Below are 17,232 nucleotides of genomic sequence, written 5' to 3'. Positions count from 1 at the left end.
CAAAATCAACTGAAATCTCTTCTCTTCTATTTGATTTTCCAAATCCCTGAAAAAAATTCCTCATTTACTAAAAATCGATTTTGCATTTAATTTTCATATCGAATTTGAGTTTGATTTGTGTTTAGAAGAGATTTTGGGTTGAGATTTTGAAATCCCTTCCAAAATCAAACCTCAAATCCCCATTAAAATCCCCAGCAAAACTGAATGCAAAATTAATCAGAACTTCCTCATTGCTTCCTATTTGTCCAGATGTATCACATGCACACTAATTAAAAGGGAAGCTCTCTTTTTACACTGTTTTAATGGAAACCTAACTGTTGATTAACATTTTGTGTTTGTTTTTTAATACTTACAGCTGAAATAGTTGGCAATAAGCTTAGCCCTAATCTTCCTTCTTGCCTGCCTTCCACTTCCTGTGATCATATAGTCAGTTGTTGGTAACAAAACCTCTGCGTGCTCCCTGTTTATTGCATAATCTTGGGGAGAGTGCTTTATTTAATGCCTGTTTATGTAATAGACAGCAGCAGACCACAATAGTGGACACTTTTGCCAAATGATATAATAATATGCCTCCCAAATTATCTATTTTTAATAGACCAAAGGTGCATTCTGTCATGGATTGGCTTGCTATATGTATGGGTAACTTACCCAACAACCATGCCTCTGACATTTGACCCACCTCTAATTTTGCATGCAGGGATGATTTGCTGAGGATGTAGGCTCACTCATGAATTTAAGTTTCATTATATCATCCGCCAAAAGTGTCAGATATTGTGCTATGCTGCTATCTATTGCACATTCATGGACTAGGTTTGATGCCCATTGGTATAAAAATGTGAAATATTCAACTCATGAAACTGCTGATGTTGCTCTGATTATTGCTCCTGTGGTTTCTCAGTCAGGTGGTAATTTGTAGACTGCAGGTAGGTGTACAACATACCGTAACCTTGGACAGCAATTATTCCTACATTTACACTGCTTTACCTGCATTTGGGTACTTAAAAAGTCATCACAATCAATTTCCAAGCAATAGAATGGCGTTTAGAAGCTCAAATCGAATGTCTATCTTCATTCTATTCATTTGGGGATTTCAAATTCGATGTAGAGTTCCATTTCAAATCGAACTTTAGCAAAAAGGGGATTCTATATTGGATATGGGAAAACCAGATTGTTTTTTAGAAATTCAATTTTGAGTGGGATTTGAATTAAATTTGGTGGTAGAATCAATATGTCATTCACTTTTGACTTTTGTACGTCTGTTCAATTTAAAATCGAATGCCAAAATCTCTTCTAAATCGAACAATAATACATTTTGCCCCTGGAGAAAGACATTTCAACCTATTAAGAAAAAAACGGACAAATCTCAGCTGGAGTATGAAAACAATTTACAGGCTGAGTATATGTGTGACAATACTGGAAGGCCAGTAGATAGTGTATGTCAAATTGCCACTGTATACTTTCTGTATTTTGATAGTGAACTTCATTCCTTACGTGTAATTACTAAGCCCAGGATTCTTAGGTTGTAACTTATTCTAATCCTTTCCCATTACACTCAAAATTTCAGTTTCCTTTTATATTATACTAGCTGTTCTACCCGTTCTTCGCACTGGAGTTTCTGATTTTCATGGTTGTAAATATAAATGAGTGTTAAAAATTTGGTAAATCTATAGAGATGTCTTAATGTAAGTAAATATTAATCCATGGTTCTTGGCATTACCTGAGGAGCACCCTTTGCAGATACAGTAAAAAGTGACAGGACCATTTCGGTAGTTTATTAAATTCTACCCACTGGAGGTGCAATCCAAATTTTGATCTGATTGTCCGTTTAGATGTTATCATTCACGCAATGTAAGCCACGCATTGGTAATGACATCATTATGTCAACCCCCTTTTCATCCCTTTAGGGAAGGTTTATTAAAATTCTGATTATGTCGTTTTCCTATTTCCCACCTGAAGAATACCTATGTTACATTTCATCTTACTAACATACTGGGAAGTAAGAGAATTAATGACGAGCCAGTGAGTGAGTGAGGGCTTTCACATATCTATCTATCTATCTATCTATCTATCTATCTATCTATCTATCTATCTATCTATCTATCTACAGTGGGGATTGAAAGTTTAGGCACCCCAGGCAAAAATTAATTTTAATGTGCAAAAAGAAGCCAAGGAAAGATGGAAAAATCTCCAAAAGGCATCAAATTACAGATTAGACATTCTTATAACATGTCAAAAAAGTTTGATTTTATTTCCATCATTACACTTTCAAAAGAACAGAAAACAAAAAATGGCGTCTGCAAAAGTTTGGGCACCCTGCAGAATTAATAACTTGTACTGCCCCCTTTGGACAGCTGAGACCTGGCAGTGTCATGGTTTGTTCTCAATCATCATCTGGAAAGACCAGGTGATGTCAATCTCAAAGGTTTTAAAAGCCCAGACTTATCTGACCTTGCTCCAACAATCAGCACCATGGGTTCCTCTAAGCAGTTGTGTAGAACACTGAAACTGAGAATAGTTGACGCTCACAAAGCAGGAGAAGGCTATAAGAAGATAGCAAAGCGTTATCAGATGCCCATATCCTTTGTTCGGAATGTAATTAAGAAATGGTAGTCATCAGGAACAGTGGAAGTTAAAGCAAGATCTGGAAGACCAAGAAAAATATCAGACAGAACAGCTCGCAGGATTGTGAGAAAAGCAAGTCAAAATCCACGTTTGACTGCACGATCCCTCCAGGAAGATCTGGCAGACACTGGAGTTGTGGTACACTATTCCACTATAAAGAGATACTTGTACAAATATGGTCTTCATGGAAGAGTCATCAGAAGAAAACCTCTTCTACGTCCTCACCACAAAAATCAGCGTTTGAAGTTTGCAAATGAACATATAGACAAGCCTGATGCATTTTGGAATAAAGTTTTGTGGACCGATGAGGTTAAAATTGAACTTTTTGGCCGGAATGAGCAAAGGTATGTTTGGAGAAGGAAGGGCACAGAATTTAATGAAAAGAACCTCTGTCCAACTGTTAAGCATGGGGGTGGATCAATCATGCTTTGGGGTTGTATTGCAGCCACTGGCACAGGGAACATTTCATGAGTATAAGGAAAAATGGATTCAATAAGATTCCAGCTATTTTGGACGCTAACTTGATGCCATCTGTGAAGAAGCTGAAGTTAAAGAGAAGCTTTCTTCTACAAATGGATAATGATCCTAAACACACCTCAAAATCCACGGTGGATTACATCAAGAGGCGTAAACTGAAGGTTTTGCCATGGCCTTTACAGTCTCCGGACCTCAACATAATTGAAAATCTATGGATAGACCTTAAAAGAGCAGTGCGTCACAGACAGCCCAGGAATCTCAAAGAACTGGAAGACTTTTGTAAGGAAGAATGGGCGAATATACCTCAAACAAGAATTGAAAGACTGGCTACAAAAAGCATTTATAAGCTGTGATACTTGCCAAAGGGGGCAGTACAAGGTACTGCAGGGTGCCCAAACTTTTGCAGACGCCATTTTTTGTTTTCTGTTCTTTTGAAAGTGTAAATAATGGAAATAAAATCAAACTTTTTTTGACATGTTATAAGAATGTCTAATCTGTAATTGGATGCCTTTTGGAGATTTTTCCATCTTTCCTTGGCTTCTTTTTGCACATTAAAATGAATTTTTGCCTGGGGTGCCCAAACTTTCAATCCCCACTGTATCTATCTATCTATCTATCTATCTATCTATCTATCTATCTATCTATCTATCTATCTATCTATCTATCTATCTATCTCTTCCATGGAATGACCTACTTGATTTCTACAGGACCTGAAATGATCTAATCTGAGTGTTAGTGCCTAAAATGAAACAATTTTGACTGTTAGAACCTAACAAGACCTAAGGGGTCTATTTACTAAGCCTTGGTGGATGGAGATAAAGTGGATGGAAATAACACACCAGCCAATCAGCTCCTAACTGTCCGTGTTCAAACCCAGCCTGTAACATGGCAGTTAGGAGCAGATTGGCTGGTAGTTTATCACCATCCACTTTATCTCCATCCGAGGCTTAGTAAATAGACCCCTAGTTCTGTTACTTAGGTTGTAAATTTATACATTTGCTGTGGAAGGGTGGAATGAGTACTTTTCTTATGTAATTCATATATACAGATCCGTTCTGTTACATATGCCTTGCTGCATTGCATACACAGCGCAACTGCCGGCTCCCGAGATTCGTTACGCTCTCACAATCCATTCGCATCTCTGGGAAAGCCACGGCTGCGAATGGATGGCAGTGTCCTGCGGCATAGTGTACGCATCGCGGGAGCAAATGCTGCAAGGAAGTAGCAGGCCACACCTGTAATAAAAGTGCAGTGTTTCAAACATAATGATATGTGGCTTGGTTTTGATTTATTTTCAGTCAACGTATAAAGTCCTGAATTGCCATTTTTAAAACCAATAAATCCTAAAACATGGATTAAAAAGAAAACAATTTTAGTTATTTAGATCCTAAAAACACGGGGCATAATAATTACCATGTTATGCATGTACTTATAACAGGTATTTTTACTTTTATTTTTATCGTACTTGCGTGTTTGATTATTCAAAAGCATATAATACAACATGGGTTGTTGCAAAGATCTTCTGGAATACCATCAATTCAGCTGCTGGACAGAAAGAGTATAACAGTCACTGCTGTTGCCCAGAGGCATCACTGCCAGTGATGTCACCCGGAGAGGCGGGAGGGAAGGGGGTCACAGTGAAAATGGACGTGGCCTCCCATTCCAAACCACCGTTTTGTCACTCTGGGAGTGCCAGAGATGCGGGCTGCACCAGGAATCAGTGTTTGTGTGGTGCTGGCTCCTGCAGTGGCAATAGCTGGATGCTGCATGTAATGTCACAGTGCAGCACCCTACTCCTGTCACTTAAGAGGAGTGGGCACTTTGGTGTCACCCCTCGGTGGATGACACCCGTCCTGCGGGCTGCACCCCCTTTGTGAAGCCACTGCTGTTGCCATCTTTGTTATTTGTGATCCCTGAGATCTCCTTATGGCAGCTGTTACTGCCACAACTACTGCAAACATCTGTGCCAAGTAGCAAGCATGATACCAAAGAAATATACAAGGCACACAGCAAGTCCAGAGGAGTGCCAATGCAGTGCAAGAGTGAGAGTCTACTACAGAAGCAGATAAGGAAGGGAGTTAGTTGAGCTAAATGGTGGACAGTCATAGTTGCCAGCAGCTAATGGTTGTCAGTTAAGATAAATGGTGGCAGTCATGGCTGCCAGCAGCTAACGGTCTTCGTTCATGCTTCCACCTTTCACAATATCTCCTTACTCCACACAACACTACTGGAAGTTGCACAGAAATGTCAGTTGCCATTAACTGCTCTAGTATTATAGCCACACACAATGGGGCAGATGTAAAAACCTGGAGACTGCATAAGGAAGTGATAAACCAGTGATAAGTGCAAAGTGATAAACACACCAGCCAATCAGCTCCAATATGTAAATTAATAGTTAGGATCTGATTGGCTGGTGCGCTTATAGCCTTGCACATATCACTGGTTTATCACTTCCTTATGCCGACTCCAGGTTAATACATCTGCCCCAATGTTTTATAGCCACCAGCTACAAATGTCGACTCTACTTTCTCATGTACCATTTGTCCCCACACCTCTTAGGTTGTGAGCTCATTTAGATTGTGAGTCATTGTACGTAATTTATTTGCTGCGCAATTTTTTGGTGGTCTATAATTGAATATATAGTTTTTAGAATGCAAATAGTATTTTACCAGCAGTTTAAACTTTTGGCAAGAAGTTGCTTTACTTGGCAGCATTTATCCTGGTAAGTCATGTCAGTTTAAACATGTGGTATGTAGCATCAGGTCTATTTATAGACAAACATGAAAATGACCCAGAGCTGTGCTTCTCAAACTGTCCTGCGGGCACACTAGTCCAAGTTTTAAGGCTATTCATGCTTGAGCACAGCTGGTTAGATCAAAATGACTAAAGTATTAATTAAGTCTCCTGGAAGTATGGATATCCTTGAAATCTGGACCTTATATTGTGCTTCCTTCCTTAATTATTGCACATAGACTGCAGTCCCAGTGTCAAGTATTTCATGTAGTCTAGTATGTTATAAATTTATGCATCTTCAATTATCTTTCAGTCTAAATTTCTGTGTGTTGGGAGGGGTGCAGATCTTCACCCCAATGCATCACCTCTATTTCAACAGTTAAGCCATGCAATTCAAGTTCAGTATCACTAGCACTCTGTACAGGGGCGAAGCCAGAACTTCCGTACTCATGATTTGTGACTGTTTCACTATCAGCGAACTCTGACTAGCTGTAGCTGAGGGACTGGCCAGTGTCATCCTGTTGTGGAGTAAGGCCCATAACTAGGGCCGTTCACCAAATCCATTTAAAAACAGCAAAGAAAATACATGTCTAATATCTACATTGTTTTCATGACTTTATTGCAATACAAAGACCTCTAGCAACAAAAATGTAAAGTATGTATATATATATATATATATATATATATAGGTAGTAGAGAAAATAAGCGCTAATGAGTGTAGTGACAATTATAACGGAAATACTCAGGTGGGTAAAAATTATTATGGCCTTGGACACTTATCTGGTAAGTAAGAACTTCCAGCCGATGTTCATCATTTTAGGATTAACATGTAAAACATGTAAAAACTTTAAAAAGAAGAAACAGCAAACATAGTGTGTATCGTTCATGGATTAAAATGATGTCATTTGCAATATAGGGCACGAGCTTAGGGATCCCCTTGAAGAAGTCCACACCTTGACGGACGAAACGCGTTGGGACTGTTTGCTGCTGAACTCCCCTTGATGGACAGATAAGCGTTTGAACTTTTTTATCCTGTACGCATAATCTTTGGCTATCTTGTGTCCTTGGGATAGTTTGTTGCTGACCTCCCTATTCCCATAATGGACAGATAAGCTTTTATGATTTTAAATCTTGTACGTGTGTTGTCTAGCCGTTTTTTATGTTATTGTTCATTAAATCTGTATTTTATGTTGTGAAGCTACAGATTACATTTTATTGGGAATAAGCAAGTTCCCTAACCTCGTGCCCTATATTGCAAATTACATCATTTTAATCCATGAACGATACACACTATGTTTGCTGTTTCTTCTTTTTACATGTTAATCCTAAAATGATGAACATCGGCTAGAAGTTCTTACTTACCAGATAAGTGTCCTAGGCCATAATAATTTTTACCCACCTGAGTATTTCCGTTATAATTGTCACTACACTCATTAGCGCTTATTTTCTCTACTACCTATTTTTATCTATGTGTATACCATACACTAATCTTGTATTATGAGCTGCTACTCTTAAAAGGGTTAAAAGAGTGTTCTTTATTATTTTCTCCACCGCACATCTGTACTATAGCGCCTAGGTCTCTGCTTCTTTATGTATATATATATATATATATATATATATATATATTTCAAAATGCATTGCCCATAATTACAGCTGCCATAGTTTAAAGGACAGTGGCTCCCACTCCCAGGTAAAGTTTTATGGAGAAAGAAGGGAAAACATTTTGCATTCTCCAGGTGTAGGTATTGTAGGGGTAGGCACCTGTGGCACTCCAGCTGCTAGAATGCCAAATCCCAGCATGCCCTTATATAGTTTTGCTGTTAGGGAATGCTAAACCTGTGGCAGGGCATGCTGAAATGTGTTGTTCCATAGCAGCTAGAGTGCCATACATTGCGCCTACCCCTGACCTAGAGGAGGAAAGAACTAATTGTATATCCCTGTATTTTAGTGATATTCTAGCAACTCTAACATTTTTTTTCTACCTTAAAAACAAGTCTATTTAGTTACTTTGATATTATATTCATTTTTTTTACTTCCCTGTGTTACCTTTTAAACAAAAATGTATAAAACCTATACAGATGTCCCGTCTGTGACAGTGGAATGGCCCATAATCATTTTGTAGTACCATCTGAATTACAGATTACTCCATTACAAATTAAATTATCAAAAATATCTGGCAATTTCAGAGATTGTAAATGTTGACTATTGGATAACTAAGCAAAAACTTAATGCACATTCGCTATGTCTGCTGAATTGATATTAGTCGTTGATTTTCCTATCCCAATTTTGCTTAAAAAGTAGATCATAGAAGGCATCAGAAAGCAGATCTGGCCAAATATTTTTTTCTGTTTCTTAAAATACCTATTTACTATATGTAATCTCTCTATTTTTACTACTATAATTTTTATTATAATAGGTGACATATAGCTGACTGTTTCAGCTATGGACAAAATAATATTATGACCAGCAGTAAATGGCTGTTAAGAACAGATATTTCTACTTTACAGTATGTTATGGCCTATTCCAGCATTGAAGAAAATATGCTATATATTGTGTCTTACCTGGAATGGATTATCTGCTAATAAATGCAGGAATAGTTTATTTGATGTAAAAACACAGGAGACTATTTGAGCCACCTGTTGACAGAAGGAGAGAAAAATGTTTATAATGATGTGTTAAGGCAGATCCATCATCTGTACACAACGGAGGTAGCCGTTTTGTGTGATAAAGCAGTTTTCAAGAGAATGCAGTCTATCAGTTCACTGGGAATTAGTATTATTACTCAGTGATGGCAGCTTTTACCTTGGATAGTTGACTGGTTCAGTTTAAGAATTTATGGTAACATTTAACCATTGTTTGGATCTAGAAGTCTAACTGACTCAGGGCTCTATTCATGAAGACGTGAAAAGCCCTGTTTCACTGATACAGTAACAGGGCTTTCACCTCTTCGTCCTGTTCAGAGAAGGGGTTTACTATGAAGAAATCTAATATTTTTTTCAGCTGTGCCTTTGAGAGTTAAAATGTCTTCCCCATACAAAATGGGGAAAGCAATTCAGAGAAGAACTTCTTAATTTCATTTCACCATCAGTAGTTGGCAAAATGTTTAATAGCACCTTGGCAGGTGGAGAGGACTTGGTAGTCCTTACACTCCACGTTGCTCCACCTCTTGGGTCAAGCATTTGCCCTGTGATGTGAGCGGACACTAGAGCACAAGGGACTGCCAGCAGTGTGAAGAAGACTTACCGGACTTCGGCCGATATTGCAGTTTTCGATCGGCATGCCAGGATTGCGGAGGGGCCACTTATCAGAGGATGTCATCGATAAAGTACATTTTCTTGAATGGCTACAAAACATTACTATATCACATCGATATGATGTGATATATAGTGATATTTTCTAGTAGCTATTTCATTGTGTACATAAATAGAGCCCGCAGAGAGAATGAAGCTTAGCAGTACAATAAATATATATATATATATATACACTGCACACAGATTGTAAAATGAAAGTATGTTCAAGCAACATTAGTAGATTTTAAGGGACAGCTGTAAACAAGTTAAAGTTGTAAGTCATAAAGCTTAACAGGTAGTGTTTAAACAAGTGTAGCTAACTGAAGATTTGTTCATGTTTGCCTATGCCATATGTCAGTCAAGCGTTATTAAGACCCATTGAGCTGCTTTAACAAGGCTTCACCTACTTTATATCAAGCACCATTCTCATAGAGCTCAGTATGCTCATTGGCACTTGGATACACCCAGGTCTTCAAGCTACAGTTAAGTAGAGTCTTATTAACTCAGGGTATTGTAGAAAGAAATTAATGGCTGAAATTCTAAAGGAAGCAGAAAGACGGTAGTAGTTCATGTACTGATGCACTGTGCGGTAGGAACAGACTGATCAGTAATGAGACTGTCAAAATATGGTGCCTAGTCCGGTTAACAATCCAAGGTCAGGGGCAGGCAGTAGGTAAGACCAGTATCCAGTTAACAATCCCAGGTCAGAAGCTGGTAGTGGGCAAGGCAAAGTCCAAATAACATTCTGAGGTCAAAGTAGGTCAAAGTAAGGGCATGAAACAGAAGCAGAATTCAAAAATTGTGTCAAAACAGGAAAAGATTAACTGGAACACAGGATCAGCACATTGCGTCAGACCAAATGATCACCAGCACAGGAGAGGGAAGCTTCATAAGCCTGAAGAATCAATAGGTGAAAGTCAGGATCCAACCCCTGAGCCGTCTAATCAAGAACTGCAGTATACATATGTTTTGTGTTTTAAGCAGAAGAGAATCTGTTGCAATGAGCACAGAAGCTGGGAGAGCAGAAAAAGAAATGCTCAACAGGAGGGAGATTCAATCTGTAGCTTCTGTGTTAAAATCCTGAAGTGAGCAGGGAGAAAAGATGCATAACGTATGGCTAGACAATCGTTAAAGCAGGAAGAGCAGAATGACACCAGCGACTTTTGCTATGAAGTGGCACTAAGTACAGCAGTGCTCACCTTAAATCTTAACAAATCAGTGAATAAATGTTTCATTATTCCCAAAGTTTAACATTTCATCCTATATTTTACTTACCTGTACTTGGTATATTCATCAATTCTGCATGTTTCCTGATACTTCTATTGGCATTGGCAAAAGCAGACATTTTTTTTCCTGCTGTTTCAGTCCTTGTTGGGTTTGGCAAACCCTTTTCCCTGTACATTTCCTATTTGTATTAATGCCAACATGGCTTACTAGAGTGTGTAAATCATCTATAGGCAGATGCAGTCGATAGATAAAGTCCATGGTTACCATAGTGCTTAATCTTAAACTGTAATCTTATTATGGTCGGAGCATCGGGACCCAACCTACAAAACCCACACATGGGAAGGAACACGGAAATATCTCCTCCTGGGGTGGTGGGTGGGTGGGGGGGATAGAGCGCTGAGATCAGGTGACAATCACTGTGGAAGATCTCTTAGTATGTGCATGTGTTATCTGCAGTGTCAGATAAAATGCCTTTTGGCCCAGCATAAATGTTTAAAAATCAACACGCTGATTTTGGACATTTAAAAAAAAATTACTGCTTTATATAGCAAAGGTTTGCTGCCGCTAGATATATTTACTTTTACATGGATATGCCTATTTTGTAAATACACTGCTGTTCCATCTCTACATAATGATAACAGAAGAACATTCTTTAAATAAAGCATTTGTCTTTATTTAAAGAACTTAACTTTTCCATATATATATATATATATATCCTTGTGCTTTAACCCCGGCACTCACTTTCTCCGCAGCGGGATATAGCTTGCTCCTGTGCCTTCCCCATCCGCAGGTTCCCCTCCGGTGTAGATAAACAGAAAAAGAAAGAGGCGGCACTCGGAGACTTGCAAATAAAGGTGTATTCACAGTGCCACTGTGAATACACCTTTATTTGCAAGTCTCCGAGTGCCGCCTCTTTCTTTTTCTGTTTATATATATATATATATATATATCTCGACTGAAATAGAACTTATCACTTAAATAGAACTACAGTAGACCCTTCAATACTTAAACATAGAGATCAATTCCTAATCCATGTTTACTAATAGTCGATTTGAAAATCGTCTCAAAATCGACCACAAGTTACCATTTTCAATAGAACCATCAGGAACAGTTCTATTTGATTTTCAATCATGTGGAAATGTCTGAAACCTCAATATTTTGGAAAAAAAAAGACATGGGAGAGAAGCATGTGGGGCACTCTGGCTGTGTAAATCATGGCATTTAAAGGCACAGCAATAATTAAAAAAAAATGGTGGATATGCAAATTAGCACAGGAATGAAGGTGTTTGTGAGTAATACATTGCATGTGACAGTGCATGTGGCCAATAGGAATGATTTTGTATAATTTTGTCTGTTTTGGAACGACTGATAGATTTTTCTCGATTATTGGTGAATAGAACATTTAGAACTTATAATAGAACTCAAATCACCAGTGATTTTAAAATGGAGCACAAAATCTACTTTTAGTAAATGATTTTTCTCTGACGTCCTAGTGGATGCTGGGAACTCCGTAAGGACCATGGGGAATAGACGGGCTCCGCAGGAGACTGGGCACTCTAAAAGAAAGATTAGGTACTATCTGGTGTGCACTGGCTCCTCCCTCTATGCCCCTCCTCCAGACCTCAGTTAGAATCTGTGCCCGGCCAGAGCTGGATGCACCTAGTGGGCTCTCCTGAGCTTGCTAGAAAGAAAGTATTTGTTAGGTTTTTTATTTTTAGTGAGATCTGCTGGCAACAGACTCACTGCTACGTGGGACTTAGGGGAGAGAAGCAAACCTACCTGCGTGCAGCTAGCTTGTGCTTCTTAGGCTACTGGACACCATTAGCTCCAGAGGGTTCGAACACAGGGCCTGACCTCGATCGTCCGTTCCCGGAGCCGCGCCGCCGTCCCCCTTGCAGAGCCAGAAGACAGAAGAAGGAGATAAAATCGGCGGCAGAAGACTCCGGTCTTCATTAAGGTAGCGCACAGCACTGCAGCTGTGCACCATTGCTCCCACTGCACACCACATACTCCGGTCACTGTAGGGTGCAGGGCGCTGGGGGGGGGCGCCCAGGGCAGCAATAAGAATACCTTTTGGCAATAAATACACATAATACAGTCTGTGACTGTATATGTGTAAAACCCCCGCCATTTTTAATCAGAAACAGGACAGAAGCCCGCCGCTGAGGAGGCCGGGCCTTCTTCCTCAGCACACCAGCGCCATTTTCTCTTCACAGCTCCGCTGAAAGGAAGCTCCCCAGGCTCTCCCCGGCAGTATCCTGGTACACAAAGGGTGAAAAGAGAGGGGGGGCACATAAATTTAGGCGCAAAATGTGTATATACAGCAGCTACTGAGTAAACACTGAGTTGTAGTGTAATCCCTGGGTTATATAGCGCTGGGGTGTGTGCTGGCATACTCTCTCTCTGTCTCTCCAAAGGGCCTTGTGGGGGAACTGTCCTCAAATAGAGCATCCCCTGTGTGTGTGTGGTGTGTCGGTACGCATGTGTCGACATGTTTGAGGTAAAAGGCTCCTCTAAGGAGGTGATAGAGCGGATATGTGTGTGAGAGGGTGTCTCCGTCGACAATGCCGACACCTGTTTGGATATGTGTAAGTGCTAAGGTGAATTTATTGCACAAAAGGTTAGGGAACAGACAGGAAATCTACCTAGGTCTGTCCCTATGTCACAGAGACTTTCAGAGTCTCTCAATGCTCACTATCCATAATAACAAACACTGGTATCGACATGGAGTTTAACTCCACTGTCGACTACGATAATGCAAAGTTACAGCCAAGATGGCTAGAAGGTATTCAATATATGATTATTGAAATAAAAGATGATTTGCATATCACTGATGACTCATCTGTCCCTGACACGAGAGTACACATGTTTAAGGGAAAGAATGCTGAGGTAAATTTCCCTCCTCTCATGAGGAAAAAGAGCGGGAATCTCCAGACAAGAGACGGCAGCTTCCCACAAGAGAATTCTCAGGCTGTATCCTTTCCCCACTAGGGCCATGATATGTTGAGAATCTTCCCCTGGGGTGTCCTGTTTGCACAGACGGTAGCACTTGCTATTCTCAGGGATCCTGCAGATAGCGTGCACATTCTAGTATACTACCCAGACCGGCGATTGTGTCGGCATGGGTTTATAGCGCTGTGGCAGCGTGGACAGGTACCTTATCAGCAGAGATGAGACCCTAGTATGCAATATAAATATATTAAAGATGCTGTCTTAAGTGATAGATATATAGTTATAAAGCATGCCCAAAGAGACATGAATATACTGGGTCCTAGAGTCAAAGCTATGTCGATCTCTGCTTGACGTGTCCTGTAGAATATGCATTGGACAGATGATGCCGACTTAAGAGGCATATGGAAGGCTGAGGATTGTGTGGAGAAGGGTTCTCGGGCCTGGTCTCCACAGCTATAGCTGGTAATTCTGCTAGTTTGCCTTATATTCCTGCACAGCCTAAGAAAGCACGACATTATTAAATGCAGCCTTTCGTATAAAGAAACAAGAAAGTATGAGGGGCGTCCTTTCTTGTCAGAGCCGGGCAGCTAGTTCCCAGGAAAAGAAGTCCTCCCCGGCCCCTACAAAAATCCACCAATGTCGCTGGGGCTCCACAGGCGGAGCTAGGCCCGGTGGGGACACGCCTTCGTAAGTTCAGCCACAAATGGGTTCACTCCCTGTTCGATCCCTGGGCAATAGATATTGTGTCTCAGGGATACAAGCTGGACTGTGAGAAGATGCCCCCTCACCGACGGCCCTGCGGGCTTCCCCCCAAGAGAGGGAGCCAGTGTTCACTGCAATTCACAAATTGTATCTTTAACAGGTGGTGGTCAAGGGTCCCCTCCTTCAACAAGAGGGTGTTATTATTAGACCATGTTGTAATCCCGAAACCAGACGGTTCGGTCAGACCCATATTGAATTAAAAATCCCTGAACATATACCTGAAAAGGTTCAAGTTCATGATGGAATCGCTAAGAGCGGTCAGTGCAAGCCTAAAAAGGGGGAGACTTTATTGTGAATCGGGACGTAAGGGATGCATACCTTCAGGTCCCCATTTATCCACCTCATTAGGCGTACCTCAGAATTGCGGTACGGGATTGTCATTACCAATTTCAGATGTTGCCGTTTGGTCTCTCCACGGCCCCGAGAATATTCCCATGGTAATGGCGGATATGATTGTGCTCCTGCGGAAGCAAGGTGTCACTATTATCACGTACTTGGATGATCTCCTCATAAAAGCGAGATCAAGAGAGCAGTTGCTGAACAGCGTATCACTTTCTCTGGAAGTGTAACGGCAACACGGATGGATTCTATATATTCCAAAGTCGCAGTTCGTTCCTACAGCTCATCTGCCTCTCCTAGGCACGATCCTAGACACAGACCAGAAAAGGGTTATCTCCCGATAGAGAGAGCTCAGGAGCTCATGACACTGGTCAGGAATCTATTAAAACCAAAACAGGTGTCAGTGCATCACTGCACTCGAGTCCTGGGAAGGATGGTGGCATCATACGAGGCCATCCCCTTAGGCAGGTTCCATGCGAGGACCTTCCAATGGGACTTACTGGACAAGTGGTCCGGATCACCTCTTCAGATGCATCGGTTAATCACCCTATCCCCCAGGGCCAGGGTGTCTCTCCTTTGGTGGCTGCAGAGTGCTCACCTTCTCGAGGGCCGCAGATTCGGCATTCAGGACTGGATCCTGGTGACCACGGATGCAAGCCTCCGAGGGTGGGGGGCAGTTACACAGGGAAGAAATTTCCAAGGTCTGTGGTAGAGATGAGCGGGTTCGGTTTCTCTGAAACCGAACCCGCACGAACTTCATGTTTTTTTTACGGGTCCGAGCAGACTCGGATCCTCCCGCCTTGCTCGGTTAACCCGAGCGCGCCCGAACGTCATCATGACGCTGTCGGATTCTCGCGAGACTCGGATTCTATATAAGGAGCCGCGCGTCGCCGCCATTTTCACACGTGCATTGAGATTGATAGGGAGAGGACGTGGCTGGCGTCCTCTCCATTAGAAATTAGATTAGAAGAGAGAGAGAGATTGTGCAGAGTCAGACAGAGTTTACCACAGTGACCAGTGCAGTTGTTGTTAGTTAACTTTTATTTATTTTAATATAATATATCCGTTCTCTGCTATATCCGTTCTCTGCCTGAAAAAAAACGATACACAGCAGCAGCCAGTCACACAGTGTGACTCAGTCTGTGTGCACTCAGCTCAGCCCAGTGTGCTGCACATCAATGTATAAAAGGCAAAGCTTATAATAATTGTGGGGGAGACTGGGGAGCACTGCAGGTTGTTATAGCAGGAGCCCCCAGGAGTACATAATATTATATTAATTTAAAATTAAACAGTGCACACTTTTGCTGCAGGAGTGCCACTGCCAGTGTGACTAGTGGTGACCAGTGCCTGACCACCAGTATAGTAGTATATTGTTGTATGTATTGTATACTATCTCTTTATCAACCAGTCTATATTAGCAGCAGACACAGTACAGTGCGGTAGTTCACGGCTGTGGCTACCTCTGTGTCGGCAGTCGGAACTCGGCAGGCAGTCCGTCCATCCATAATTGTATTACAATATATACCACCTAACCGTGGTATTTTTTTTTCTTTCTTTATACCGTCGTCATAGTGTCATACTAGTTGTTACGAGTATACTACTATCTCTTTATCAACCAGTGTACAGTGCGGTAGTTCACGGCTGTGGCTACCTCTGTGTCGGCAGTCGGCAGGCAGTCCGTCCATCCATAATTGTATTATTATTATAATATATACCACCTAACCGTGGTTTTTTTTTCATTCTTTATACCGTCATAGTGTCATACTAGTTGTTACGAGTATACTACTATCTCTTTATCAACCAGTGTACAGTGCGGTAGTTCACGGCTGTGGCTACCTCTGTGTCGGCAGTCGGCAGGCAGTCCGTCCATCCATAATTGTATTATTATTATAATATATACCACCTAACCGTGGTTTTTTTTTCATTCTTTATACCGTCGTCATAGTGTCATACTAGTTGTTACGAGTATACTACTATCTCTTTATCAACCAGTGTACAGTGCGGTAGTTCACGGCTGTGGCTACCTCTGTGTCGGCAGTCGGCAGGCAGTCCGTCCATCCATAATTGTATTATTATTATAATATATACCACCTAACCGTGGTTTTTTTTTCATTCTTTATACCGTCGTCATAGTGTCATACTAGTTGTTACGAGTATACTACTATCTCTTTATCAACCAGTGTACAGTGCGGTAGTTCACGGCTGTGGCTACCTCTGTGTCGGCAGTCGGCAGGCAGTCCGTCCATCCATAATTGTATTATTATTATAATATATACCACCTAACTGTGGTATTTTTTTTTCTTTCTTTATACCGTCGTCATAGTGTCATACTAGTTGTTACGAGTATACTACTATCTCTTTATCAACCAGTGTACAGTGCGGTAGTTCACGGCTGTGGCTACCTCTGTGTCGGCACTCGGCAGGCAGTCCGTCCATCCATAATTGTATTATTATTATAATATATACCACCTAACTGTGGTATTTTTTTTTCTTTCTTTATACCGTCGTCATAGTGTCATACTAGTTGTTACGAGTATACTACTATCTCTTTATCAACCAGTGTACAGTGCGGTAGTTCACGGCTGTGGCTACCTCTGTGTCGGCAGTCGGCAGGCAGTCCGTCCATCCATAATTGTATTATTATTATAATATATACCACCTAACCGTGGTTTTTTTTTCATTCTTTATACCGTCGTCATAGTGTCATACTAGTTGTTACGAGTATACTACTATCTCTTTATCAACCAGTGTACAGTGCGGTAGTTCACGGCTGTGGCTACCTCTGTGTCGGCAGTCGGCAGGCAGTCCGTCCATCCATAATTGTATTATT

The 17,232-nt window shown here is 41.0% G+C and overlaps 1 protein-coding gene across 3 annotated transcripts in view; it reads right to left on the bottom strand.

The window, feature by feature from the left end:
* The window catches only part of RALY (RALY heterogeneous nuclear ribonucleoprotein), a 422,461-nt gene that overhangs the window by 255,224 nt on the left and 150,005 nt on the right, over positions 1-17,232 (bottom strand). For 2 of the 3 annotated variants that reach the window (XM_063960222.1, XM_063960225.1), the window contains exon 2: positions 8,394-8,468. The exons of the other annotated variant lie outside the window; for it this stretch is intronic. The gene's annotated coding sequence lies outside the window, so the exon portion shown is untranslated. The remainder of the gene's footprint in view (positions 1-8,393; positions 8,469-17,232) is intronic. 3 annotated transcript variants of the gene reach the window in all.

Source organism: Pseudophryne corroboree, chromosome 3 (assembly GCF_028390025.1).
Source record: "Pseudophryne corroboree isolate aPseCor3 chromosome 3, aPseCor3.hap2, whole genome shotgun sequence".
Lineage (NCBI taxonomy): Eukaryota > Metazoa > Chordata > Amphibia > Anura > Myobatrachidae > Pseudophryne > Pseudophryne corroboree.
Note: the sequence above shows the minus strand (reverse complement) of the source record. Positions and strands in the feature narration are given on the sequence as shown.